Source organism: Pongo abelii, chromosome 10 (assembly GCF_028885655.2).
Source record: "Pongo abelii isolate AG06213 chromosome 10, NHGRI_mPonAbe1-v2.0_pri, whole genome shotgun sequence".
NCBI classification, from domain to species: domain Eukaryota; kingdom Metazoa; phylum Chordata; class Mammalia; order Primates; family Hominidae; genus Pongo; species Pongo abelii.
In genome coordinates this window covers 20,795,851-20,823,174 of record NC_071995.2, presented here as the reverse complement: position 1 = coordinate 20,823,174, position 27,324 = coordinate 20,795,851, and positions in this window count along the sequence as shown.

Here is a 27,324-nt window from a genome sequence, read left to right as displayed (position 1 = left end):
TTGATCGCAGATGTTCCCTTCTCTCACGACTACCATTTAGCTTTCCACCCATATGTCTTAGATGCGTCACCCTTTGATGTCAATGAGCCAATCTACCATTTTTTGCAGTTACCTTCAGCCCCCTCCACGCTTCAATTTCCTCCTTCTCTATCTTAGATGATGTGGTCCTTCTTTATGAATTATCTTTCACAATTATTTTTAACTCCCTTTTGCCACTTTTCCCTTATGTACCAGCTTACTAAAACTCTAATCCAGTATGGATTAAACCGTTTATGTTCTCCTTGCCAGTGAATATTGCACAGAAAAATTACATGATCAAATTGACTTTTTATTTTACTTTTTTTTTCGTCTTTTGTATTTGTAATAATGTTAAGGAGTGTGAATGCAGTTTTGTTATGTAAACTTATTTTATAGTGGTGAAGTCTGGGCTTTTATTATAACCATTACTTGAATAATGGACATTATAGCCATTAAGTAATTTCTTATCCCTCACCCTCTCCCACTCTCCCACCCTTCTGAGTCTCCAGTGTCTATTACTCCACTCTGTTGTCCATATATACACACTATTTAGCTCCCACTTATAAGTGAGAACATGCAGTATTTGACTTTCTGTTTCTGAGTTTTTCACTTAAGATACTGGCCTTCAGTTTGTCCATGTTGCTGCAAAAGACATGATTTCATTCTTTCTTACAGCTCAATTGTATTTCATTATACACACACAGACACACACGCACACACACACACACCACACCACACCACATTTTCTTTATCCAGTCATCCATAGATGGATGCTTAGGTTGATTCCATATCTTTGCTATTGTGAATAGTGCTGCAGTAAGACTATTTTTATTTTAAGTGCATTTTCTTTTAAAAAGTCAAATTCAATAACAAGTTGATTGTTCAATAACAAGAGCAATCTATTGTGTTTTTCTAATAGGCTTGGTTTTCTATCCCAAGATGATTATTTCACACCTGTTTTGTCTCCTCAAACTTCATCCTAAGGTATTCTTGGTTATCTTTTCAGCTGAAGACTTCGCCTTATATGTCAATAGAGAAAGTAAGAATGGCCAGTGGGAAATTCTTCAGCCCTTCACCACCGCTTCCACATACAAATAAGATTCTAAAGAAAATGACCTCAATCAGATGGCAGCATAGGAGTTTTTGGTGCTCATCCCCTAACGGAAGCACCAGTTTGAATAAGCATCCATGCAGGCTGTACCTTCATGAGAGCTAAGGATTCCAGGTGAGAGATTATATCACCTCAGTTGAACACAGAAATAAGAAAAGAAACACTGAATATAGTAGGGGACACAATTTCACATTACCCATGTCACCCCCTCCTCCAAGCCCATGTAGTGCAGCTCAGAGAGACGTACCCTTCTCATGGGGAAAAAAGAGTGAAATGAGTACCCAACTTCACCACCCAGCACCAGACCCAGAAAATTCCAACACCGAGCCAGCCCCTGTGGATACAAGCTCCAGGCCTACCTGCCCACTGACCCAGACACTGGGCCAGCCTGCCCAAGAACTCCAAAAGCAAGCTTGCTCGTGGTCCCTGCCAGCTAACCTACCTCGAATCTCTAGATGAGCTGACAGATGAAGGGCTCTTCCTGCCAAAGCCAGTCTGTAAAGACTGGCAAAGGTGCCTACTTCTCCCAATGCATAAACACCCAAAGCCGGGCCACAGAAACATGGAACGTCATCACTGACTCTTCCTTTTCTCAGGACATGTCACCATTTCATGAATTTAAAAAACCTGTCTATTCTTTCACTAAAATGTGTCTTAAATCCATGCACTTCTCTTCATTTTCATTGCCAACAAGATAGCCTAAGTCACTAACATCTCTTTTCTAGATTTCTCTATGAGCCTCTTAACTGAGCTACCTATTCAGAACAACCCCATGGGCATGAGACCTGTGCAGTCACCCCAGCCCTGCACTTAAAAGAGCCCTGAGTTTTGTTTAATGCTCTGCTGTTGTTGTCTTGAATTTTTAATAATTTTTGATCAAGGGGAGCACATTTTCATTTTGTGCTAGAACTCACAAATTATGCAACTTGTCCTGTTCCCATTTGTAGTCTTGTTTCTTCTTATCCACTCTATGCTAGAAGTCAGGGTAATATTTTAGTAATGTTAATCATGACACTTCCCTGTGTAAAACATACCGATGGCTTTCCATTGCATTTGTCTTTTTTTTTTATTTTTCTGTAAGTTATTGGGGTATTGGGGTACAGGTAGTATTTGGTTACATGAGTAAGTTCTTCAGTAGTGATTTGTGAGATTTTGGTGCATCCATCACCTAAGCAGTATACACTGCACCATATTTGTAGTCTTTATCCCTCATCCCCCTCACACTCTTCCCTAAGCCAATGTCTAGAAGGGTTTCTCCAATGTTATCTTCCAGAAATTTTATAGTTTCAAGGCTTAGGTTTAAGTCCTTAATCCATCTTGAGTTGATTTTTGTATAAGGAGAGAGATGAGGATCCAGTTTCATTCTCCTACATATGCTTTGCCAATTATCCCAGCACTATTAGGTGAAAAGGGTGTCCTTTCCCCACTTTATGTTTTTGTTTGCTTTGTTGAAGATCAGTTGTCTGTAAGTATTTGGGTTTATTTCTGAGTTCTCTATTCTGTTCCATCGGTCTATGTGCCTCTTTTTATATCCATACCACACTGTTTTGGTGACTATGGCCTTATAGTATAGTTTGAAATCAGGTAGTGTGATACCTCCAGATTGGTTCTTTTTGCTTAGTCTTGCTTTGGCTATGCAGGCTCTTTTTTTGGTTCCATATCAATTTTAGAATTGTTTTTTCTAATTCTGTGAAGAATGATGGTGGTATTCCAGTGGGAATTGCGTTGAATTTGTAGATTGCTTTTGGCAGTACGGTCATCTTCACAATATTGATTCTACCCATCCATGAGCATGGGAGGTGTTTACATTTGTTTGTGTCATCTATGATTTCTTTTGGCAGCATTTTGTAGTTTTCCTTGTAGAGGTCTTTCAACTCCTTTGCTAGGTATATTCCTAAGTATTTTGGTATTTTTGCGTCTATTGTAAAAGGGATTGAGTTCTTGATTTGATTCTCTGTTTGGCAGCTGTTGCTGTATAGAAGAGCTACTGATTTGTGTACATTAATCTTGTATCTGGAAACTTTGCTGAATTCTTTTATCAGTTCTAGGGGCTTTCTAGAAGAGTCCTTAGGGTTTTCAAGGTAAATGATCACATCATCAGCAAACAGTGACAGTTTGACTTCCTCTTTACTGATTTGAGTGCCCTTTATTTCTTTCTCTTGTCTGATTGCCCTGGCTAGGACTTCCAGTACTATGTTGAAGAGGAGTGGTGAGAGTGGATATCCTTGTCTTGTCATAGTTCTCAGAGGAATGCTTTCAACTTTTCCACATTCAGCATTATGTTGGCTGTGGGTTTGTCATAGATGGCTTTTATTACATTAAGGTATGTCCCCTGTATGACGATTTTGCTGAGTTTTAATCATAAAGGGATGCTGAATTTTGTCGAATGCTTTTCCTGCATCTATTGAGATGACCATGTGATTTTTGTTTTTAATTCTGTTTATGTGGTGTATCACATTTATTGACTTGTGTATGTTAAACCATCCCTGCATCCCTGGTATGAAACCCACTTGATCATGGTGGATTATCTTTTTGATGTGTTGTTGGATTCGGTTAGCTAGTATTTTGTTAATGATTTTAGCATCTATGTTCATCAAGGATATTGGTCTGTAGCTTTCCTTTTTGGTTATGTCCTTTCCTGGTTTTGGTATTAGGGTGATGTTGGCTTCAAAGAATGAATAAGGGAGGGTTCCTTCTTTCTCTATCATGTGGAATAGTGTCAAAAGGATTTGTACCAATTCTTCTTTGAATGCCTGGTAGAATTCTACTGTGAATCCGTCTGGTCCCAGACTTTATTTTGTTGGTAATTTTTAAATTACCATTTCAATCTCACTGCTTGTTATTGGTCTGTTCAGGGTATCTAATTCTTCCTGATTTAAACTGGGAGGCTTGTATTTTTTCAGGAATTTATCCATCTCTTCTAGGTTTTCCAGTTTATGTGGGTAAAGTGTTCTTAGTAGCCTTGAATGATCTTTTGTATTTCAGTGGTGTCAGCTGTAATATCTTGTTTCATTTCTTATTGAGGTTATTTCGATTTTCTCTCTTCTTTTCTTGGTTAATCTTGCTAATGGTCTATCAATTTTATTTATCTTTTCAAAGAACCAGCTTTTTGTTTCACTTATCTTTTGTATCGTTTTTTGTTTATTTGTTTTGATTTCATTTAGTTCTGTTCTGATCTTGATTATTTCCTTTTTTCTGCTGGGTTTGGGTTTGGCTTGTTCTTGTTTCTCTAGTTCCTTGAGGTGTGACCTTAGATTGTTTGTGCTCTTTCAGACTTTGTGATGTAGGCATTTAGGGCTATGAACTTTCCTCTTAGCATTGCCTTTGCTATATCCCAGAGGTTTTGATAGGTTGTGTCATTATTGTCATTCAGTTTGAAGAATTTTTTAATTTCCATCTTCATGTAGTTTTTGACCCAATGCTCATTCAGGAGCAGGTTATTTAATTTCCATGTATTTGCCTGGTTTTGAAGATTCCTTCAGGAGTTGATTTCCAGTTTTATTCCACTGTAGTCTGAGAGAGTGCTTGATGTAATTTCAATTTTCTTAATTTATTGAGGCTCATTTTATGGTCTATTATATGGTCTGTCTTGGAGAAAGTTCCATGTGCTACTGAATAGAATGTGTATTCTGTGGTTGTTGGATGAAATGTTCTGTATATATCTGTTAAGTCCATTTGTTCCAATGCATAGTTTCAATCTATTGTTGCTTTGTTGACTTTCTGTCTTGATGAACTGTCTAGTGCTGTCAATGGAGTACTGAAGTCCCCCACTATTACTGTGTTGCTGTCTATCTCATTTCTTAGGTCTATTAGTAATTGTTTTATAAATTTGGGAGCTCCAGTGTTAGGTGCATATATGTTTAGGATTGTGATATTTTCCTGTTGGACAAGGCTTTTTACCATTACATACTGTCCCTCTTTGTCTCTTTTAACCACTACTGCTTTAAAGTTTGTTTTGTCTGATATAAGAATAGCTACCCCTACTCCCTTTTCGTGTCCATTTGCATGAAATGCCTTTTGCCACCCCTTTACTTTAAGTTTATGTGAGTCCTTATATGTTAGGTGAGTCCCCTGAAGGCAGCAGATAGTTGGTTGGTGAGTTATTATTCATTCTGCAGTTCTGTATCTTTTAAGTGAAGCATTTAGGCCATTTACATTCAATGTTAGTATTGAAATGTGAGGTACCATTGCTTTCGTTGCGCTCTTTGTTGCCTGTGTACTTTGGTTTTCTGGTTTTTGTTTTTGCTTTTTAAGTTGCATTTTTGTTTTATAGTTCCTGTGTGATTTAAGCTTAAAGAGGTTCTGTTTTGATGTGTTTCCAGGATTTGTTTCAAGATCTAGAGCTCCTTTTAGCAGCTCTTGTAGTGGTGGCTTGGTAGTGGCGAATTCTCTCAGCATTTGTTTGTCTGAAAAAAGACTGTTATCTTTCCTTCAAATGCGATGCTTAGTTTCACTGGACACAAAATTCTTGGCTGATAATTGTTTTGTTTGAGGAGGCTGAAGATAGGTCCCCAATCCCTTCTAGCTTGTAGAGTTTCTGCTGAGAAATCTGCTGTTAATCTGATAGGTTTTCCTTTATAACTTACCTGGTGCTTCTGTCTCACAGCTCTTAAGATTCTTTCTTTCATCTTGACTTTGGATAACCTGATGACAATGTGCCTAGATGAAGATCTTTTTGCAATTAATTTCCAAGGTGTTCTTTGTGCTTCTTGTATTTGGATGTCTAGGTCTCTCGCAAGGCTGGGGAAGTTTTCCTCAATTATTCCCCAAAATCGGGTTTTCCAGGCTTATAGAATTCCCTTCTTCCTTAGATTCACTGATTATTCTTAGGTTTGGTCGTTTAACATAACCCCAAACTTCTTGGAGGCTTTGTTCATATTTTCATATTCTTTTTCCTTTGTCTTTGTTGGATTGGGTTAATTCAAAGACCTTGTCTTCGAGCTCTGAACTTCTTTCTTCTACTTGTTCAATCCTATTGCTGAGACTTTCCAGAGCATTTCATATTTCTAAAGTGTTTCCAAAGTTTTCTGAATTTTTTATTGTTTTTTCTTTAAGCTGTCTATTTCCATGAATATTTCTCCCTTCACTTCTTATATCACTTTTTGGATTTCCTTGCATTGCACTTTGCCTTTCTCTGGTCCCTCCTTGATTAGCTTAATAACTAGCCTCCTAAATTATTTTTCAGGTACGTCAGGGATTTCGTGGTTTGGGTCCATTGCTGGTGAGCTAGTGTGATTTTGGGGGGTGCTAAAGAACCTTGTTTTCTCATTACCACCATCAGTTTTCTGGTTCTTTCTCATTTGGGTAGGCTCTGTCAGAGGGAAGGTCTAGGGCTGAAGGCTGTTGTTCAGATTCTTTTGTCCCACGGAGTGTTCCCTTTATGTAGTACTCTCCCCCTTTTCCTATGGATGTGGCTTCCTGTGAGCCAGACTGCAGTGATTGTTGTTCTCTTCTGGGTCTAGCCACCTAGCAAGTCTATCCAGCTCTGGGCTGGTACTGAGGGCTGTCTGCACAGAGCCCTGTGACGTGAACCATTTATGAGTCTCTCAGCCATGGATACCAGCAACTATTCCAGTGGAGGTGGTGGAGGGTGCAATGGACTCCATGAGGGTTCTTAGCTTTGGTGGTTTAATGCTCTATTTTTGTGCTGGTTGGCCTCCTACCAGGAGGTGGTGCTTTCCAGAAACCATCAGCTGTGGTACTATGGGGAGGAACCCGCAATGGGCAGGGTCCTAGAACTCCCCGGTATATGCCCTTTATCTTCTGCTACCAGGGTGGGTAGGGAAGGCCCATCAGGTGGGGCAGGGATAGGCTTGTCTGAGCTCAGACTCTCCTTGGGCGGGTCTTGCTGCAGCTGCTGTGGGGGACGGGGGTGAGAGTCCCAGGTCACTGGAGTTGTGTACCTAGGAGGAGTATGGCTGCCTCTGCTGAGCCATGCAGGTGGTCAGGAAAGTGGGGGAAAGCCGGCAGTCACAGGCCTCACCCAGCTCCCACACAAACCCAAGGGCCAGTCTCATTCCCACCGTGGCCTCCCCCAAGAGCCTCAAGTCTATTTCCAGGTGGAGGGCGACGGGCTTGAAAACTTGCCCAAGGCAGATATGCCTCCCAGCTGAGAGAGAAAAGGGCTTCAGATTCACACCCTCCCCCAGGTTCTGGCCAGGAGGCTTCTCACCCTGTTCAAAATGTTACAAAGTTCACTAAAGAATTCTTTCTCCCTGTGGAGTTTTACCTGCTGATCCTCTGGCCACCCTTCCGATGGATCCCTGTGGTGCTAGACAGAAACAGGCTGCCTGGGGACCTAGCGAGCTCCCAGGGCCTTTCTGCTGCTTCTTCTACTCCTGTATTTTGCTCAGCTCTCGAATTTGACTCAGCTCCAGGTAAAGTGAAAACTTTTCCCACAAACAGAGCTTCAGCTTCTCCAGTGTGGGAGAGGAGGGCATCCCTTTCCCACTTCTACAATTGGGGCACTCACAGTATTTGGGATGTCTCCTGGGTCATGCAGGAGCAGTCCACTTCCTTCAGAGGGTCTGTGGGTTCTCTTGGGATTGCTGGTTTGTTGTTGCAGTCAATCTGGAGCTAAAATTCACAATGCAAGCCTCCGCATGCTGCTCTGTCCAGAGCTGCAATCTAGTCCTGCCTCGCATCCACCATGATCCCTTAATCTCTTTCCATTGCGTTTGAATAAATTCCTCACTCTTATGATCTGCAAAGACCTGCCTGGTCAGGCAGCAACCTTCTCTTTCCAGTCTCATCACCCTCACTCACTAAAGTTTCAGGCACACTGGCATCTTTCAGCTTATTGTACATGGTGGTTTCCTTCCTGCCTCAGATCTTTTGCACACGCTGTTTCCTCTCTTTAAAACACCCATTCACATAATACTTCCATCTCATCCCTCGAGACTCAGCTTAAATAATAGCGTTTAATTTGTCAGGTATGCTAATTGCCCTAACACCACAAAAATCTCAGAGGTTTATCACACACTAAAAAAAGTTTCTTTCACAGGCATACACAGTCCAATTAGCTCAGCTCAGGTTTGTAGGGGCAGACTTCCTGATGGGGATTGCAGGGCCCAGCCTCTTCTAATGAAGTGGCTCCATCACTTTCCAAGCCCTCAGATTCCTGGACTGTATCTGCTGTATGCAGCAGGGATATGAGGCAAAAATGTGTGGAGGGTCACAGGAGAGAGGCAGCACCAGGGATTGAAGGGGAGTTTGTCAATTTTGCCCACATTCTGTTGGCCCCATTTAATTGTACAGGAGATTGAGAAATGGTGTTTAGCTATGAGCTCTGAAGGCCAAGGAAATGGGTTTCAGTGCATACGACTATGTGACCTCTGCCACTTAGGGAGATAACGTCCCTTACTGTGATGTGCATACTCACCATCCTGTATATCCCTTACTGTCCTGTGTCAACTCACCTTCCAGTACATCCCTTAGTATCCTGTGCATAATCACCATCCTGTACACCCCTTACTATCCTGTGCAAACCCACCATCCTGTACATCCGTTACTATCCTGTGCCAACCCACCATCCTGTACATCCCTTACTATCCTGTGCAAACCCACCATCCTGTACATCCCTTACTATCCTGTGCAAACCCACCATCCTGTACATCCCTTACTATCCTGTGCAAACCCACCATCCTGTACATCCCTTACTATGCTGTGCAAACCCACCATCCTGTAAATCCCTTACTATCCTGTGCAAACCCACCATCCTGTACATCCCTTACTATCCTGTGCAAACCCACCATCCTGTACATCCCTTACTATCCTGTGCAAACCCACCATCCTGTACATCCGTTACTATCCTGTGCAAACCCACCATCCTGTACATCCGTTACTATCCTGTGCAAACCCACCATCCTGTACATCCCTTACTATCCTGTGCAAACCCACCATCCTGTACATCCGTTACTATCCTGTGCAAACCCACCATCCTGTACATCCGTTACTATCCTGTGCAAACCCACCATCCTGTACATCCGTTACTATCCTGTGCAAACCCACCATCCTGTACACCCCTTACTATCCTGTGCCAACCCACCTTTCTGTACATCCCTTACTATGCTGTGCATACACACTATCCTGTACATCCCTTACTATCCTGCGCAAACCTATCTTCCTGTACATCTCCCTTACCATCCCGTGCAAACCCACCTTCCTGTATGTCCCTTACTATCCTGTGCAAACTCACCATCCTGCACATCCCTTACTATCCTGTGCAAACCCACCATCCAGTACATCCCTTAGTATCCTACACAAACTCACCAATCTGTACATCCCTTACTATCCTCTGCAAACTCACCAATCTGTACATCCTTTACTATCCTGTGCAAACTCACCATCCTGTACCTCCCTTACTATCCTGTGCATACTCACCATCCTGTACATCCCTTACTATCCTGTGCAAACCCACCAACCTGTACATCCCTTACTATCCTGTGCAAACCCACCATCCTGTGCATCCCTTACTATTCTGTGCGAACCCACCTTCCTGTGTGTCCCTTACTATCCTGTGCAAACTCACCAACCTGTACATCCCTTACTATTCTGTGCAAACTCACCAACCTGTGCATCCCTTACTATCCTGTGCAAACTCACCAACCTGTACATCCCTTACTATCCTGTGCAAACCCACCATCCTGTGCATCCCTTACTATTCTGTGCAAACTCACCAACCTGTGCATCCCTTACCATCCCCTGCAAACTCACCAACCTGTACATCCCTTACTATCCTGTGCAAACCCACCATCCTGTGCATCCCTTACTATTCTGTGCAAACCCACCTTCCTGTGTGTCCCTTACTATCCTGTGCAAACTCACCAACCTGTGCATCCCTTACCATCCCCTGCAAACTCACCAATCTGTACATCCCTTACTATCCTCTGCAAACTCACCAACCTGTACATCCTTTACTATCCTGTGCATACTCACCTTCCTGTACATCCCTTAGTATCATGTGCACATGTACTCTCTAGGCCACATCTCTTACTCAGGGAGATTACTTGCACTTTTGAAGACGGTGCATAATAATATTTAGAGGCACATGTTCTGGAATTTGATGTCAAAACTCCAAGATCATCACTTATTAACTATGTAATCGTGAGCAACCTACACAACCTGTCTCAGCCCTAATTTTTTTTTTGTTAAAAAGTGTAAAAATAGAATCCATATCACAGAATCATTATGAGAAGACATGAGATAATATATGAAATATGCTTAATACTACGCTTAATTTTTTTGATTTTTTTTTTGTTTGATTGATTTTAGACTCGGGGATACATAAGGATGTTTGTTACATGGATATATTCCATAACGTTTGGGATTAGGCTTCTGTTGTACCCATCACCCAAATAGTAAACATGGTAACCAACAGGTAGTTTTGCAACCCTTTCTCTCCACCATCCCTGCCTCTTTTGGAGTCCCCAGTGTCTACTGTTTCCATCTCTATGTCAGTGTGTACCCACTGTTTAGCTCCCACTTATAACTGGACAGTATTTTATTTTCTGTTTCTGTGTTGATTAACTTAGTATAATAGCCTCTAGCCGCACCCATGTTGCTGCAAAGGACATGATTTTTATGGCTATTCCATGGTGTATATGTACGACATTTCTTTATCCAGTCAACCATTCATCAGCATCTAGGTTGATTCCATGACTTTGCTATTTTGAATAGTGCTGCAATGAACATATGAGTGTAGGTGTCTTTTTTTTGGAGGGGGGTCGGGGGATGGGGTCTTGCTCTGTTGCCCAGGCTGGAGTGCTGTGGTGCAATCTCGGATCACTGCAACCTCCTCCTCCTGGGTTCAAGCGATTCTCCTGCCTCAGCCTTCTGAGTAGCTGGGATTACAGACGCGCATCACCACGCCCAGCTAATTTTTGTATTTTTAGTAGAGAAGGGATTTCACCATATTGGTCAGGCTCGTCTCAAACTCCTGACCTCGTGATCCGCCCACCTTGGCCTCCCAAAGAGCTGCGATTTACAGGTGTGAGCCACCGCGCCCAGGTGAGTGTAGGTGTCTTTTCGATAGAACAATTCATTTTGCTTCGGGTAGATAACCAGAAATGGGATTGGTGAGTCAAATGGTAGATCTATTTTTGGTTCTTTGAGAAATTCCCAGACTGCTTTCCACAGGGACTGAACTAATTTACATTCCCAGAAACAGTGTATAAGTATTCCCTTTTCTGCACATCCTCACCAACATCTGTTAATTTATGGCATTTTAGTAATAGCCGTTCTGACTGGTGTGAGATGATATCTCACAGTAATTTTGATTTGCATTTCTCTGATGATTAGTGATGTTGAGAATTTTTTCATGTTTGTTGGCTGTTTGTATATCTTCTTTTGAAGAAGTGTCTGTTCATGTTCTTTGCCCCCTTTTTAGTGAGGTTATTTGTTTTTGTTGTTGTTGTTGATTTGTTTATGTTGTTCCTTACAGATTCTGGATATTTGACCTTTGTCAGATATATAGTTTGCAAATATTTTCTCCCATTCTTTAGGTTGTCTGTTTAGTCTGTTGATAGTTTCTTTGGCTGTGCAGAAGCTCTTCAGTTTAATTAGGTCTCAATTGTCAATTTTTATACTTTTGAGGTCTTAGTCATAAATTCCTTGCTTAGGCCAATGTCCAGAAGAGTTTTTCCTGTTTTTTTTTTTCTAGGATTTTTATATTCTGAGGTCTTACATGTAAGTCTTTAATCTACCTTGAGTTAATTTTTGTATATGGTGAGAAGTAGGGGTCCAGTTTCATTCTGCATATGACTAGCCAGTTTTCCCAGCACCATTTATTAAATAGGATATTCTTCCCCATTGTTTATTTTTGTAGACTTTGTCAGAGATCTTAATATAGACACCTTTATTAATATTCAGCACTATATACCCAGTGCCTGGCCTAGTATTAATATATTACACAAGCAAGCATTGAATGCATATTGGTTAAATAAATGAAAAATAATAAGTAAAAAATTTTCCCTCATAGCTAGGACTCCGATAAAGACAAGAGTTATCTACTGGAACCCTCAGTTTACTAAGGACCTTAGTTGCTGTTGCTTAGCTCTCAGAAGGCTCTAATCTTTTAGGTGGTCTTAGACATGGCAATAACAGGCAAGCCCTAATGTCATCCAATTATTTAAAAACTGTCTGGCAATGTGTGTAAACTTAAATAAAATCAACATATCTCTTTTTCTTCCCTTAAAATTTTAAAGGCACTTCTCCATTTACATCATTTGATTTTCATGTTTTTTAAATCAGAAATTTTTCACACATGTGGGGAGCACTGAGATTTCTTTTAAAGCAAGAATAATGATGAAAGGAATAAATTATTGATTAAAATTAGCATAAAACTTGAAACTTAGCATTACCATATCATTTTAAGATAGTTTGAAAAGTTAATCATGAAAGTAAATATGTGTTTTAGAAAATTTCAAATGCTATAGAATAATGCAAAGTACAAAAGAAGATATCGTCCTCCACTATTGAACCCCAAAGCTCAGTCTCCAAAAAGCAGTGTTTACAATTTTTCATGCTTGTTTTCAGAAAATGTCTATGCACATATAAGCCTAATAAGGTTTTTTTATTTTTGTTGCCAAAAGAAAAAATGAAAACATGTATACAAATTTTTCTGCAACTTGCTTTTTTATTAACAATTTAGCTTTGATAGTTTCCTTCAGTGACTCATGTCTCATTCCTTTTACTAACTGCATGACATTCTATTAATAAATATACTATTATTTATTAACCAGTCTCTTATTGGTAGATATATAAGTTGCTTATTCATTTGCTGTTTCACATGACTCTGTAATTGGAATATTTGAATATACTTTGTAGAATTACGGGAATATTTCTGTGTAATAAGTTATTAGAAGGGAAATCTCTGGGAATATATCTGCATGACAAATTCTTAGAAGGGAAATCTCTGAGTCAAATAATATATGCCTTTAATTTTGAGTAATTTTGGCAAACTGCTCTCTAAAAAGTTGAATTATTTTATTTAATTTTTAAGTGTTTGAGCATCATAATATATTCTTGTTTAGTTTTTTTAAAAACCTAGACTAAAAAAATTCTTTTATATGTTTTTTGACTGTTAGTATTTCTTTCCCTTTTTGGTGAAATATCTGTTCATACTTTTTTTTACCATTTTATGGGTGATTGTTAATTTTTTCAGTTTTGTGTATATTAAGTAAAATTAGCTTTTTGTTCATCATATGTGCTGTACATAACTGTTCCCATTTTGTCATTTTGCTTTGACTTTGTTTATAATTTTTACAATTGAACAGTTTACAATTTTTAATAGTCAACGCATCCATCTTTTCCTTTCCTGATTATTTCATGATGCATAGTGATGATTTTTACACTTATAAATAATATTCTATGCTCTTTATTGGTGATTTTCAAATTTTCTTTAAATCTTGGATCTACTTGAAATTTGTTTTGGTTTAATAAATGAAAAAAGTTACAAACTTATTGTTATATTTTGAAATTTTAAATGATTAGGAAATTGCTTCATCTTTTGCTAACTTTTCTTCATTGTCTTAGTTCACACAGGCTGCTGTAACAAAATACTGTACATTGGAGATTGTGTGTGTGTATAGCTATATATATGCTTCTCTGGAGAACCCTGACTAAAATACTGTTATTTTGAAATATAGCCAAATGTACATCTATTAGTTCCATTTAATTAATTCCATTATTTTGATCCACTATATTCTTATTTCATTTGCCTGTCATGTGAGGTGAATTATAAATCTCCTACTATTATTGTTTCTATATATTGCAGCTTTGAATTGTTTGTTATTCTATATATTGCTGCTTTGAATTGTTTGATGCTGTTTTCTCTGGAATGCAAAGATTCATAATAGGGCATGATGGAGCATCTTGCATTAAACCAAAGCCTCTGCTGAACACAACTAGATAGCCAAGCAATAGAATAAGCCTGTGGCCATCAGACTGCTGCCAAGGGCAAACAGGACATGAAAGTTCGAGGTCTTGGTAAGGACAAATGGCTTGGGGAGCCAAGTGGACAACTCACAGCTGAGTGTTGTTGTTGTTGTTGTTGTTTTGTTTTGTTTTCCCCCTTAGTGCACTTGTCAGTTTTGTGCATAGAGCAAGAGGCTGAAGATTCAGGGAAAAGGCCAAGAAGCTGCCCCTGCTAAAGAGGCAGAAAGACCATCAGAACTTCAGGCCATCTCATGAGGTTGGAGAGACACAATTTAGAGGCTTGAGGGGATGGGATTCTAGTGAGAAATGGGGGGGGCAGTGAACAACATCCAGTACATTGCTGGGTTTCCTTGATGATGTTGGTTGAATTCTACAGCTATGTGGGGAAAGGAATCTAAGAAGCCAAGCAAAATGCTTTTGGAAAGCGAGGAGTTTTTAGCAGTCTCACAGTGCTTAGGAAACAGACTTTAAGTTCTAGACACATGAAGGGATGGAACCCAGGAAGCATCTTGGACCTCAATCAGAACACATTGGGAAGTACATTCTAGAAGCCGGGATGAAAGAAATCTAGATAGAGCCTTAACATGACTTCAATTTGGCCTTCTATTTAGTTTCTGACTGGATTAAGAGGATCAGGCCCTCACTCCTTCTGCTCTTTGGAGATGATAATATGATCAGTCTTTTACAGTTTTTCATATATGATGTCAGACGTTGAATAAAAAACCTACCAGCTGTTATAAACTGAATGTTTGTATTCTTCAAAATTTGTATGTTGAAATCTTAACCGTCAATGTCATAGAATAAGAAAGTGGGGCTTTTGGGTGGTGATTAGGTCATGATGATGGAATTAGGATCCTTATAAGGGGACGAAAAGCCTAGAGCTACTTCTCCCCTCCATGTGAGAATACAGTGTGCACACAACCATCTGCATACCAACAGCGGGCACTTACCAAGAACCCAACCATGCTGGAACCCTAACCTTGGACGTCCACCCTCCAGAACTGTAAGAAATAAATGCTTGTTGTTTAAACTACCCAGTCCATGGTAGTTTCTTATAACAGCCTAAACAGACTAAGAACCAGGCATACCAAAACACAGGACTATATGACCTAACAACACGAGAATAAAACAGTCAATAAAAAGAGATCCACAGGTGATCCAGATATCGGAATTATTCAATAAGGACATTAAATCATTATAACTAATACACTCAAGAAAACAAAGAGAAAGATGAAAAATAGATGAAAAGATAGAAAATTTTACCAGAGATTTTAAATCTCAATAAAAAAGTCACAGAGCAAAAACATGGCAACAATACACACTCAGGACTACTAGAGGGGGGAGGTGAGGAACGGGACAAGAGTTGAAAAAGTAACTGTTGGGTACTATGCTCGCTACTTGGGTGGCGGGATCATTCATACCCCAACCTCAGCATCATGCAGTATCCTTAGGTAACAAACTTGCACGCGTACCCCAAGAGTCTAAAATAAAAGTTGAAAAACAATAAAAAATGAATAAAGTGAGTAAAGAATTTCACATGGAAATTCTAGAAATGAAAAAATAACACACTTGAAAAAGGGACATGATCGCAGATTAGACAGAGTAGAATCGTGACTTTGTGAACTGAAACACAGATTAACATAAAATTTTTTAGACTAAAGCTCAGAAGGATAAAGGATTTTAAAAATGCAAAAATATATATAAGAAAAATAATCCAAATGTCAGACACATGTTATTGGAATACCAGAGGAGAGGAGAGAGAATCAAGCAAAAGCTGTATTTGAAGAGAAAATGATTGATGAAAGCTATCAAGCCACAGATTCGAGAAGCTCTTTGAACTCTCAGGATGAATACAGGTGAGATGAAACCTGGACATATCACAGCAAAACTTCTCAAAGCCAAAAACAAAGAGAAAATTTGAAAGCACTCAGAGGTAGGGGGTTGGGGAGACTGGAGAGAGATACATTATTACAAGGAGCAACAATAAAACTAATTGAATTTTCAACAGAAATGATGAAAGCCAGAAAGTAATGAAATGCCATCTTTAAAGTACTCCCGATGAAATGCCATCTTTACATCTTTAAATTAGTTCTCTAAAGAACTAATTTAAAAATAAGAATAGAAAGCTGGTAGGTTTTAACTCAACTACATCAGCAATAAAACGGAATAAAAATAAATGAGAGACTGCCGCACTATGAAAAACAAAAACAAGAGCAAAAAAAAATTACAAGCACATATCCCTAATAAAAATAGAAAACAGATTGAAAACAAAAGGCCAGAAAAAGATATGCCATGCAAATATTAAGTAAAGAATGGTGGTGTGGCTATATTAATAAAATTTTAAAAGACTTTACGTCAAAAGGCATGACTAGAAGAGAGATTATTTTTAATTATTCTTGATGAAGAAATCAACCCAGTATAAAACATAACAATGCTAAAAAATCTATTGTTTGTAACTAATACAACTTTTATTTGTAACTAATAAAAATGATTGAAATTATAGGAAGACAAAAGAGGATGAAAAGAAAAAACAAACATAACTAGTTTAATATTGGTCTCCGTGTCATTATAGAGCAAGCAGACAAAAAACTAGTAAGGATATAAAAGATCTGAAGTTAATCTATAGTGTAGACACACTGTATGATCCCCCTATGTAGTAAATTTCACTAATTATTCCATACCATTCCAAAGTGATGTGTATTTGTTAATTTTTGAGTACCTTATTCTTTATATATCAGTTAGGTCATAGAAAGTGCACTGTACTAAAAAATTAACAAAATCTACCATCCAGTAAAGGTTACCAAAATTCACTGTATGAAGGACTGTCAAGTGAGTCTTAACACTTTTTTTTTTATAAATCAACTTTTGTGAGGTATAATTTACATCTAATAAAATGCATCCATTTTACATGCACAGTTTGATGAGTTCTGACAAATGAATACACTCATGTTGCCACCACCACAATCAAGATTTAGAAAATTTCCATTATTTACATCAAACAACTAACTCCCAGGCAACCACTGACATGCTCTATGCTTATTAGGCAGTATAGCATAGTGGATAAAAATAAATCTATGGAGTCAGACTGCCTCAATTCAAACCCTATTCCCACCACAGCTAGCTGTGTGCCAGCCAAGATGTCATTTAACCTTTCTATGTCTCAATTTCCTTTTCTGTAAAATGGATATCATAATAATAGTAACTTCCTTTAAGGTTGTTAGGAGGATTAAATAAGTTAATGTACATAGGTGCTTATAATTGTGCCTAGCACATATTAAGTGACATATAGGCTTTAGCTGTGTTCCTAGGGTAAAGACGTCCATTGCCCACAGGAACTTTGCTTAGAGACCTATTGTTAGATGAAGGAGGCAATAATGATAGCATGGTTCATTATTTTCCGTGTACAGAATTTTAACAGAAAATTTATTTATGAAAGCAACTTCAATTGCTAAGCATATTATAAGAGTCAATTGAAGGTATGAGTTGCAATTCTACTTCCTTTACAAAGGCAAAAAAATGTATATTTATTGGAGAATCAGGGTTATTAAGAGCACCTGTTTATTCAGAAGAGCAAAAAAAAGTAGTTTGCATTGTTTAGCACATTCTGTAACAAGCAAGCAAACAAGAAAACTCTAACTTTTTTCCATTGTTCTACGTAAATTAGGTACCTGTTAAGTGATAACAACAGTAATATTATCTACTCCAATTCTCACTCTTCATACTTATGAGCAAAAAAGTAAGCATCATTAATAAGACAGGATAGTCTTAAATGTCATTTTCATAATAAATGCCCTGGACAAGTAGATTAAATAATTCAAGGGGAAAATTATCTCAAGTCATTTCTTGTGAGTAGAAACTATGCAATCAAAAGACATTTTTAAATCAAACGCATATTTAGAACAAATTCAAGTATAATGTGATTATTTTATAAAAAGTAAATTAAGAGATTGGTGGATTATTTTGCTTTTAACTAGCTTCTCTCTAACAACTATAGTACCAATTACAATTAATTATATAAATTATGTCTAAATAAAGTACATAAATATCTTCTGACAGTTTTATAGTCAACTTCCATGGTTCAGGAAAAGAATCTAAATTTATAATCAAGATAAACTAGGAACTAAATTAAACATCTTGATATAAGTAGGAGAAAATCTGTAATTAGTATGTCATACAAAGAACCAACAGCAACCGATTATTGCTTTAATTGAATATTTCAATCCGAAAGTTGTTTTTTTAAAGATCACTATCAATGGCAAACTTTTAAAATGTCAACATTTAAATTTATATTTAGAACATTGCTACATGTACACAATAAGAAAATATGTGAAATAAAAATGGAAAGAAATAAATCACCAGATTTTAAAGTAAACAATATTTAGACCTAGATCTCATAAAATTGGCCATTTTACTTATAGTTTTACTTGGTATTACATACCTTAACTACCCTCACAGTAAGGCAATGGTCACTATAGAAGAATATATATCAATGATCATCTTTATTCCAGAAATTACACTAAAGAAAATTTAAAAGACAAATTAACCAACCACAATGTATAGGCTTTATGTGGCCCTTTTTCAAATAAACAAACTGGAGAAAAATGAAAAATGTGAATACTAACTGGAAACTTGACAATACCGGCAAATTAATGTTATTTTTAAGGTGTGATAATAGAATTATGGGTTTCTTTACTTTTTACAAATTCATAAAGAAATGCTTACCAAAAAAAAAAAGCCAGTATGATGTCAGGAACTCAACCTAATGGGAGCAAGAAGGAGGTAAGTAATTGACAATAAAAACAAAATAGTAATGTCCTATTGACAACAGGGAAGTTCACAATTAGTGCATAGTAGTTCACTATACAATTCTCTCCTTTTGTATATGTTTGAGATTCTTCATAACACAATTTTAAAAAGATGTTCTAATTGTTGTTAAAAACACACTCTTATTTCATGAAAACAAAGAGAGAATAAAGACATGAGGTTAAGTATGTGGGAATATTTGCCTCCTTCATAGAGAGCTCTTGAGTATTTAATTCATTCTATGTGAAATAAAACATGATCTATAGGTTAAGACTTGTTTATCTCAAAAGGTTACATTGAAAAAATTAAGATCATGGCAGGAGTTTATTATATATCCTTTCTCTATCTTTCTGGTTTCTCCAAAAACTGTAATAATATCTATGGTCCTGCAATTTGCAATTTCATAAAGATATTGTTTAAAATAAAAGGCAGAGAAGAGAGAAAAAATAGTAAACTCTCAGAAAGTATTAATATTATTCTATTACTGACTTGTAACCACAGTGGTGTTGGCTGTTGCTGTTGTTGTTGTTATTCTCCATTTTCTCATATCGGCACCAGTTGGTAATTTTTTCTTTAAAGTCTTATACGCTGGTTATTAAAAAGTATTGCTTTCCACTGGATTGTGTCAAGTTAACCTAATGAAACTAAATGTCATATGCTTTAGTGTGTAAACATCATTGTCTTCAGAGTATAAAAATGTACCTTAAGAAGAATGCAGGGGATGACCTCTGAGAAGCTTGTTAGCTGTTCTGTGAGGTTTGAGGTAATCATAACAGGAATACGTGTGTTCCCAATCTCCTGATAATCATGCCGACAAGTTTCAAGACACTATTGCTTACTTTGTACTTCAAGAATTTGAGAAATTATTTTTCTTTTACCATGGGATCCCCGATTCCATTTTGAATATTTCACAATTGCTATCTCAGATCCAGTCAGATTTTTGCATCTGAAATTTGCAAATTTTGCAAATTTTTTTGCAGATTTTGCAAAGCAACTGGTACACTCATTTCCCTTCAAACACTTTGAGTCATATGAGAGATAATTGCATCTTGCCACAGTTTATCATAGTAAATTCAAGCTGTGACTGTATTGACGTGAAACACAAACATCCAGATGAAAAGTGAAAAATTCAATGAATCATTTGAATATTTCCATACAAGACTCAAGTAGTTGAAAATAATACAGTTCAATTACATATATTTTCAAACATGAAATCCGAACTCAAGAAATAAAATTCTGATATTTTTGTTGTGATCTATATAAAGACAGACAATAGCAATAAGATAACTGGAATACTGACCAACTTTTATACGAAAGGATTTAAATGGTTATGAATATCACGCAGACAAAAACCATAGATCATTTTTAACAGATTACATTTTTCTACTGCTTTTATTTTTAAAAGAATTTGCTAAAAACTACTTCTTTTAAAAAATATTTTAGAACTAATATTTCTGTATAATATGTGAGGACAAGGATCTCTTATTTAATGATAATAAGCTCCTGAGTTGCCAAAGATTCTTGATGTTAAATGCAATAAAGAATACAGTTGCTGGACATTATTTAAAAGCCTCATATAATTGCTTTGGTCATGTTAATAGCAAATGCTTCCAGAATGTTTTGCCAATAGAAGTCAATAACCACAGAAGAGGCGACAGGGAATGTAAATTATAGTTTTTCCATTCTGGTCCTTGATAATATATTCTCTAAAAGTCAATACAGTTTTCTAATTTAGATGGCAGTAGTTTAGTTTCTAGTGATTAAGTAACCATTTAGAAGAGGTTAGTTGAGGCAAAAAAGCAAAACTTCCCAAATCCCAAAATGCAAAGAAGTCTAGGAACCTTCATAGCTTCAGACATTCATCATTAGATGTCACAATAACATGACATTCATTTTCTTAAGTGATTTATTAGCCTCACCTATTTGTAATATTTACTATTTAATGGCAAAGGAGAATTGTCAACAATTAGCTCCTGGAGAGTGGCCAATTGACAACATTAAAATAATGTTCACCTCAGCAAACTTCCTAATGCTAGGTAAGTAACAAAAATGAATAAGAAACTGACATTGTTGCTATGAGGTATTCGCAGGACACCATCAGAAACAGGGTGGCCAGAAGGCTTTCTTTGAGTTACCTAAACACAGCTTCAAACTGCACAAGAAAACCGGCACCTGCTGAGAAAGCTCAGCCGCATGCCTGTCTGAACTCAAGTAATAGAAAATGGGTTTTCTCCTTTTGATCAAAGAAAACATACAGAGAGATAAAATGGTTGCATTTTATGAATTTACCATAAGGAATAATAAATGACAATTGCATCTTGAATCCAAATATCCAAAAATGACAGAATGCCAGGACAGGTGCATTTATCTTCTCATCCATATACACAGAGTATGTGTGTGTGTGTTATTTAGGGAGTCAGACAGATCTGAGTTTGAATTTTAGCTTTACCATTTGCAAACTGTTAGAAATTAATCTTTCTAGTCCCAGTTTTATAACTGGAAAATGAGAATAATAATTGTGTTGATCCGTTGTTGTAAAAATTAAGTAAGATAATGTGTGTTAAAATAGTATCACTGTTCCTGAAAGTGCTCAATAATTACTATTGTTCACATTATTGTAGTCATTCATATGTAGAGTTTCCAGATTTAGAAAAAAATATATATAATTCCCAGTTAAATTTGAATCTCAGGTAAACAATGAATACTTTTTTAGAATAAGTATGTCTCATGCAATATTTGAAACATACTTATTCTAAAAATTGAATTATTGTTTATCTGAAATTCAAATTTAAGTAAAGATCCTGCCTTTTATCTGGCAACCTTATTTACACATAAATGTGGTCAAGAAAATTCGTTTATTTATCATTTAGCTAAGAACGTATTGATAAAGACTAAGATACCTAAGTCAGTCAAACAAAATGTACACATTAAAATTCATGGTCATTGCTAAAGGAAAGGCTCCCTATGCCTTCACTCAGTACCTATGAACCTTAACTTCAGATCTCAACAATTTATTTTCTGAGTAAGAGATGCTAGTTTTGGAGAATTGTGCTCACAAAAAAATATAAAAGTATACTTGCTGTGGGAAAATTCCAGTCTCCAAAAGGAGGATTAGCACAAACTAGTGGCTACAAGAAGTGCTCCCAGGCAAGCCTGTCTTTCCTGAGCCCCTGGGCTTTGTCTTCTGATTTTCTCCTGTCAGCTTGCAAACCCAGACGGAGCCATGGACTTTGGCATTCCTATTGTTATCTCTTGTGCTACCCCAATATCTGGCCACAGTCATGTCTCTGATTCTGTTTCAAATCTACAGACTGAGCGTTGGAACAGTGACCATGTTTTCTCAGCATTTCCACCCCTGTTTTGTTCCTGGCTTGACTTTGTACTCCCATCCGTGTGCCAATACCCTGCACAAGTCCCTTTTGCAGTGTTACCAATACAGGAACTGTTTTCTAAGCCCAAACAGATTAGACTCTGCAAATTATTAAAGAGCCAGATATAACAGGAACACTGATAGCAGTGAGAAAATATGGTTAGCCACCTGACAGCAGTGATATGCTATAATAATAATGACTGACATTGGTCGAGAACTTACTATTGCCAGTCGCAGTGTTAGACACTTAACTACTATCCCTTGCATCCTCTTCAAAGTAGGCAATGTTACATCCATTTTAAAGATGCAGAAAATGAGATCACAATGATAGTATGTGTCAGAGCTAGAATTGAATACACCTCACTAGCTCTATGAACCACATCTCTTTGACCAAAAAAGGCTGCCTGCTCAGTGAAAGGGGGCATAGAAAAGAAAAAAATTAACTGTCACGAACCCAAAAAAGCACTGTAGTCTTGTGCCACTAAATATAGGTAGAAACTCTTACCATTTGTTTTTGTTTGTTTTAAGTTCTGGGATACATGTGCAGAGTGTACAGGTTTGTTACATAGGTATACATGTGCTATGGTGGTTTGCTACACCTATCAACCCGTCATCTAGGTTTTAAGCCCCACATGCATTAGGCATTTATCCTGAAGCTCTCTCTCCCCTTGTCCCCCACCCCCGGCAGGCCCCAGTGTGTGATGTTCCCCTCCCCATGTCCTTGGGTTCTCATTGTTAAACTCCCACTTATGAGTGAGAACATGTGGTGTTTGGTTTTCCGTTCCTGTGTTACTTTGCTAAGGATGATGGTTTCCAGCTTCACCCGTGTCCCTGCAAAGAACGTGAACTCATTCTTTTTTATGGCTGCATAGTATTCCATGGTGTATATGTGCCACATATTCTTTATCCAGTCTATGATTGATGGATACTTGTGTTGGTTCCATGTCTTTGGAGTGCTGCAGTAAACATACGTGTGCATGTGTCTTCACAGAATGATTTATAATCCCTTGGGTATATATCTAGTAATGAGATTGCTGGGTCAAATGGTATTTCTGGTTCTAGATCCTTGAGGAATCACCACACTGTCTTCCATAATACCATTTGTATTTATATTCAGTGGCCTAGATAATACATATGTATGCAGTGGTCCTAGACTACAATACTACATATATATAAATGGGACCAGATGGCCCACTCTATTATGATGCAGGTCAATTCAATATTAAAGTTTAGAATACAGAATTACCACAAAGACTTAAATTATTCAGAGAGATAATATAGTGAGGTAATGAAACAAGTTTTGGGGTGACAGGGTCAGAAGGACCTGCATTTCAATCCTGGCTTCACCTCTTCCTTTTAGTTATGAGAACTGGACCACGTTTCTGGGCTTCTTTAGGCCACAGGTTCTTTTGTGAAATGAGGTTGACCATGCCTACCCCATAGGTTGACTGTGAGGATGAAATGTGAGTACAGTTAGTGTGTTTAGCTCAGTGACAGACATATCATAATCATTGAAAAATGTTAGTTTAACAGAACACAAGGAAATATGCAGTCTATTTTAGATTTTTGTCCAAAAAGGGAGGAGAGGGGAGGGGAGAGGGAGAAGGTGAGGGAGAGGGTGAGGGAGAGGGACAGGGAAAGGGAGAGGGAGAGGAAGAGAAGGAAGGAAGGAGGGAAGGGAGGAAGGGAGGAAGGGAGGAAGGAAGGAAGGAAGGAAGGAAGGAAGGAAGGAAGGAAGGAAGGAAGGAAGGAAGGAAGGAAGGAAGGAAGGAAGGAAGAGAGGGAGGGAAAGAGAGAGAAAGAAAGAGAATCAATCTCAATCCCTCAGTCAAATGAAAGTCAGTTTTTCTCAGGGTTCCCAATAGCAAAGCTGCGTTTGTGTGTCTGTCTGTCTGTCTATCTATCCTCTATCATCTATCTGTTTCTTTGTATTCACTCACAGAACTATTTAAACTCTATCCTTTCAACAAATTTCAGATCCTGAAGAATTCTTCCTTATTGCTCTAAGGCTTTGGTCTTTCTAGCATCTGAGGAACTGCAGTGTAAGTGTGAGCACCCCAGCCCTAGCACTGGCACTAACCTTCTATACATTTTATATACTCTACTCTCTCTAGATATGGTCTGTATATTATATACACTATACCTATACCTATTTACTGCAGACTTGCTCTTAATGTGCTAGTTTAGCAGGTACACCATCAAACAAGAAAATCATCTACCAGAGCCAATAATATAACCCAGAACGGAATTGTGTCTAAATTATAATCATAAGAATGTAACACATCTCCACTCAAGAGTAGTTCTTTTTTTAAGCAATGAATGCCAAAGAGTGGTTGAGATAAATAGTTGTATCAGGAACATTCAGCATTGTGTGGTATTTTGGGAGTCAGACTGTGGGATATCCACAGGTCCTCTGGGTTTGTATGAAAGATGCTGCAAACATTCAGAAGGTAGTTGTGGTGGGTAGAATCAGCAGTGGCATGTAGACCAAAGATTTAGATTGTAATCCTAGTTCTACCATGCTCTAGTTAAGCCTCTTAAAATGGCGCTTCAATTTCCCTGTCTACAAAGTGCGTGTAATACCACCTAAATTAGAAGACTGTTGCTATAATTAGGCTTTGTAGGTAAAACTTGGCACATAGTAGGTACTTAAATGTAAATGATGTGGTTGGGAAAGTTTCAACCCTGCCTTTGCTCTTCAAGAAAGAGTTAGTAAAAGCAGAATGACTGTCTTTGAAGGATTTGTCTACTAGTTTCAATGAAATAGGAGAAATCTTCCTGAAATGTTGGCTAGTTTTCGACATCAAAGGAGATAAGTACCCTTTGGAAACTCATAGAATGAAACCTTTTGACACTTGCTTTTCTCCAGTTTAAGCCCACTGCTGAGTAAATTAGCAAAGTATTAAGGTCATAGAAAGTCCTTCTTGTAATTTTTTAAAATGTGTGTAGGGATGAATGTACTTAATACCATTGAGCTGAACTATAATTTTCAATGCTGTTTATAAAAATGGCTAAGATGGCAAATTTTATATTATTTGTATTGTACCATAATGCAAAAAATATTCAGGAAAACTGTGTGTGTAGGAATGAGGGGGGAACATAGGAAGGGCTACTTTTACTAAATATACAGGTGGAAGGAATTTTTTGTTTTTATTTATTGTTTATTTTCTTCTCATGTTTAAAAATTTAAACGTAAAGACTTAGAAAAACTAAGACTAAAAGTACTTATTATGAATCTTTTGATTTAAGCAATATTGTATGAGAAGGGTGGAGAGGGTCAAAGTACAAACTGATCATTCTGCACATGGATGAGTTCCAAAACACCTGCCTAGAATACAGAGAACTAAAACTTTGCAACAAAGTAGACCATTAAAGTTAACTTACCTAATGGTATTATGTCAACCTGTCTCAACTAGCTTTCTGAGCAAACAAATGCTTCCTTTTAGGTATTTTCATTAGTTGTACAGATATTACATAAAAATATATGAGATTCCTTGAAGACAAATATAGTGCTTTAGTGCCTCTCTATTAGTGATTTTAAAGTGCATCTCTATTAGTGATTTTAAAGTGCATATACATCCAATCCAATAAATTATAAAAGTAATATATTTCAATAAGTTAAAATGTAGGAAAAAAATAATACTCAATGCATTTTTTGCTTTTATGTATTAGCATGTAACTATAGTTTATATAGGTTTCTTTTTAAGCGTAGTAGTTGGTATTTTATTTTGGGCATATTAGCTCATTTAGCATTCCTATGCAACCTACAAAGCAGATATTATTGTCATCAATTTACAGACACACATACACACACATACACATACACAAAACAACTGTGAAACTCAGAGAATCTAAGTTATTTCCCAAGATTGCACAGCTCATTAGTGGCAGATAGATTTGAATCCCTGTATGTCTGGCTATAAGCTGATGTTTTAATCATGCTATCAGAGTTTCTTTGAAATTGCATACCATTGAATTTTTTTTCATTTTATCATTCACCATTTATCCATCCATTCAACAGGCAACTGTTGAATAAATATTGAATGTGAGAAAGAAAAACATTATCTGAGCAATGAGAGCTCCTTTAAATTATCAGTCCCAAAGAGGCATTTAAAATGTAACAAGTCTCACTCTTCCTTGAACTAATTACCTCTTGAAACCACTTGCTCTGTGGGCATTTTGTGACTACTGATGGCAAGTAGCCATAAAATACCATACTCTTACCACCATAACTCTTACCCTTACTCTTAGTTTAACAATGTATAACCAATTGCTAATCAAAGCTATTTCTGTAACAGAGTAAGAATTCCTGATGAACTACTTTTATAATTGCCCCCTCTCCTGATTTGCCTTTTTTTTTTTTTTTTTTTTTTTTTTTTGATAGAGTCTTGCTCTGTCGCCCAGGCTGGAGTGCAGTGGTGCAATCTCAGCTCACTGCAACCGCCGCCTCCCGGGTTCAAGCAATGCTCCTGCCTCAGCCTCCCGAGTAGCTGGGATTACAGGTGCCCGCCACTGCGCCTGGCTAATTTCTGTATTTTTAGTAGAGGCAAGGTTTCACCATCTTGGCCAGGCTGGTCTCGAACTCCTGACCTCATGATCCACCTGCTTCGGCCTCCCAAAGTACTGGGATTACAGGCATGAGCCACCGTGCCCAGCCTGCCTTTTCTTTAAAAACTTGAGCCCCTCCTTTGTTTGCCAGAGCACTTCCCAAGGCAACTTGGAAGTGTGTCCCTGGCCATGGTCCTCAATCTTGTCCCAAATACTCTCTCCGTGTTAATTTTGCTTCAGCTTCTCCCTTTTAGGTCAACAAATAAAGGACACATATAAAATCTGATGAACCATTCAGATTATACTACCAAAAACTAGCCTACTTACAAAGGCTTTAGCTATGTATGAGGTATGTGATTCTCTCTCTCGTTTCTTCTAATAAAAAAAAAAAAAAAAACTGGGACACGTGCTGAATGTGCAGATTTGTTACATAGGTATACGTGTGCCATGGTGGTTTGCTGCACCTATTGACCCATCCCCTAAGTTGCCTCCCCTCCCCCTCCACCTCCAACAAGCCCTGGTGTGTGTTGTTTCCCTC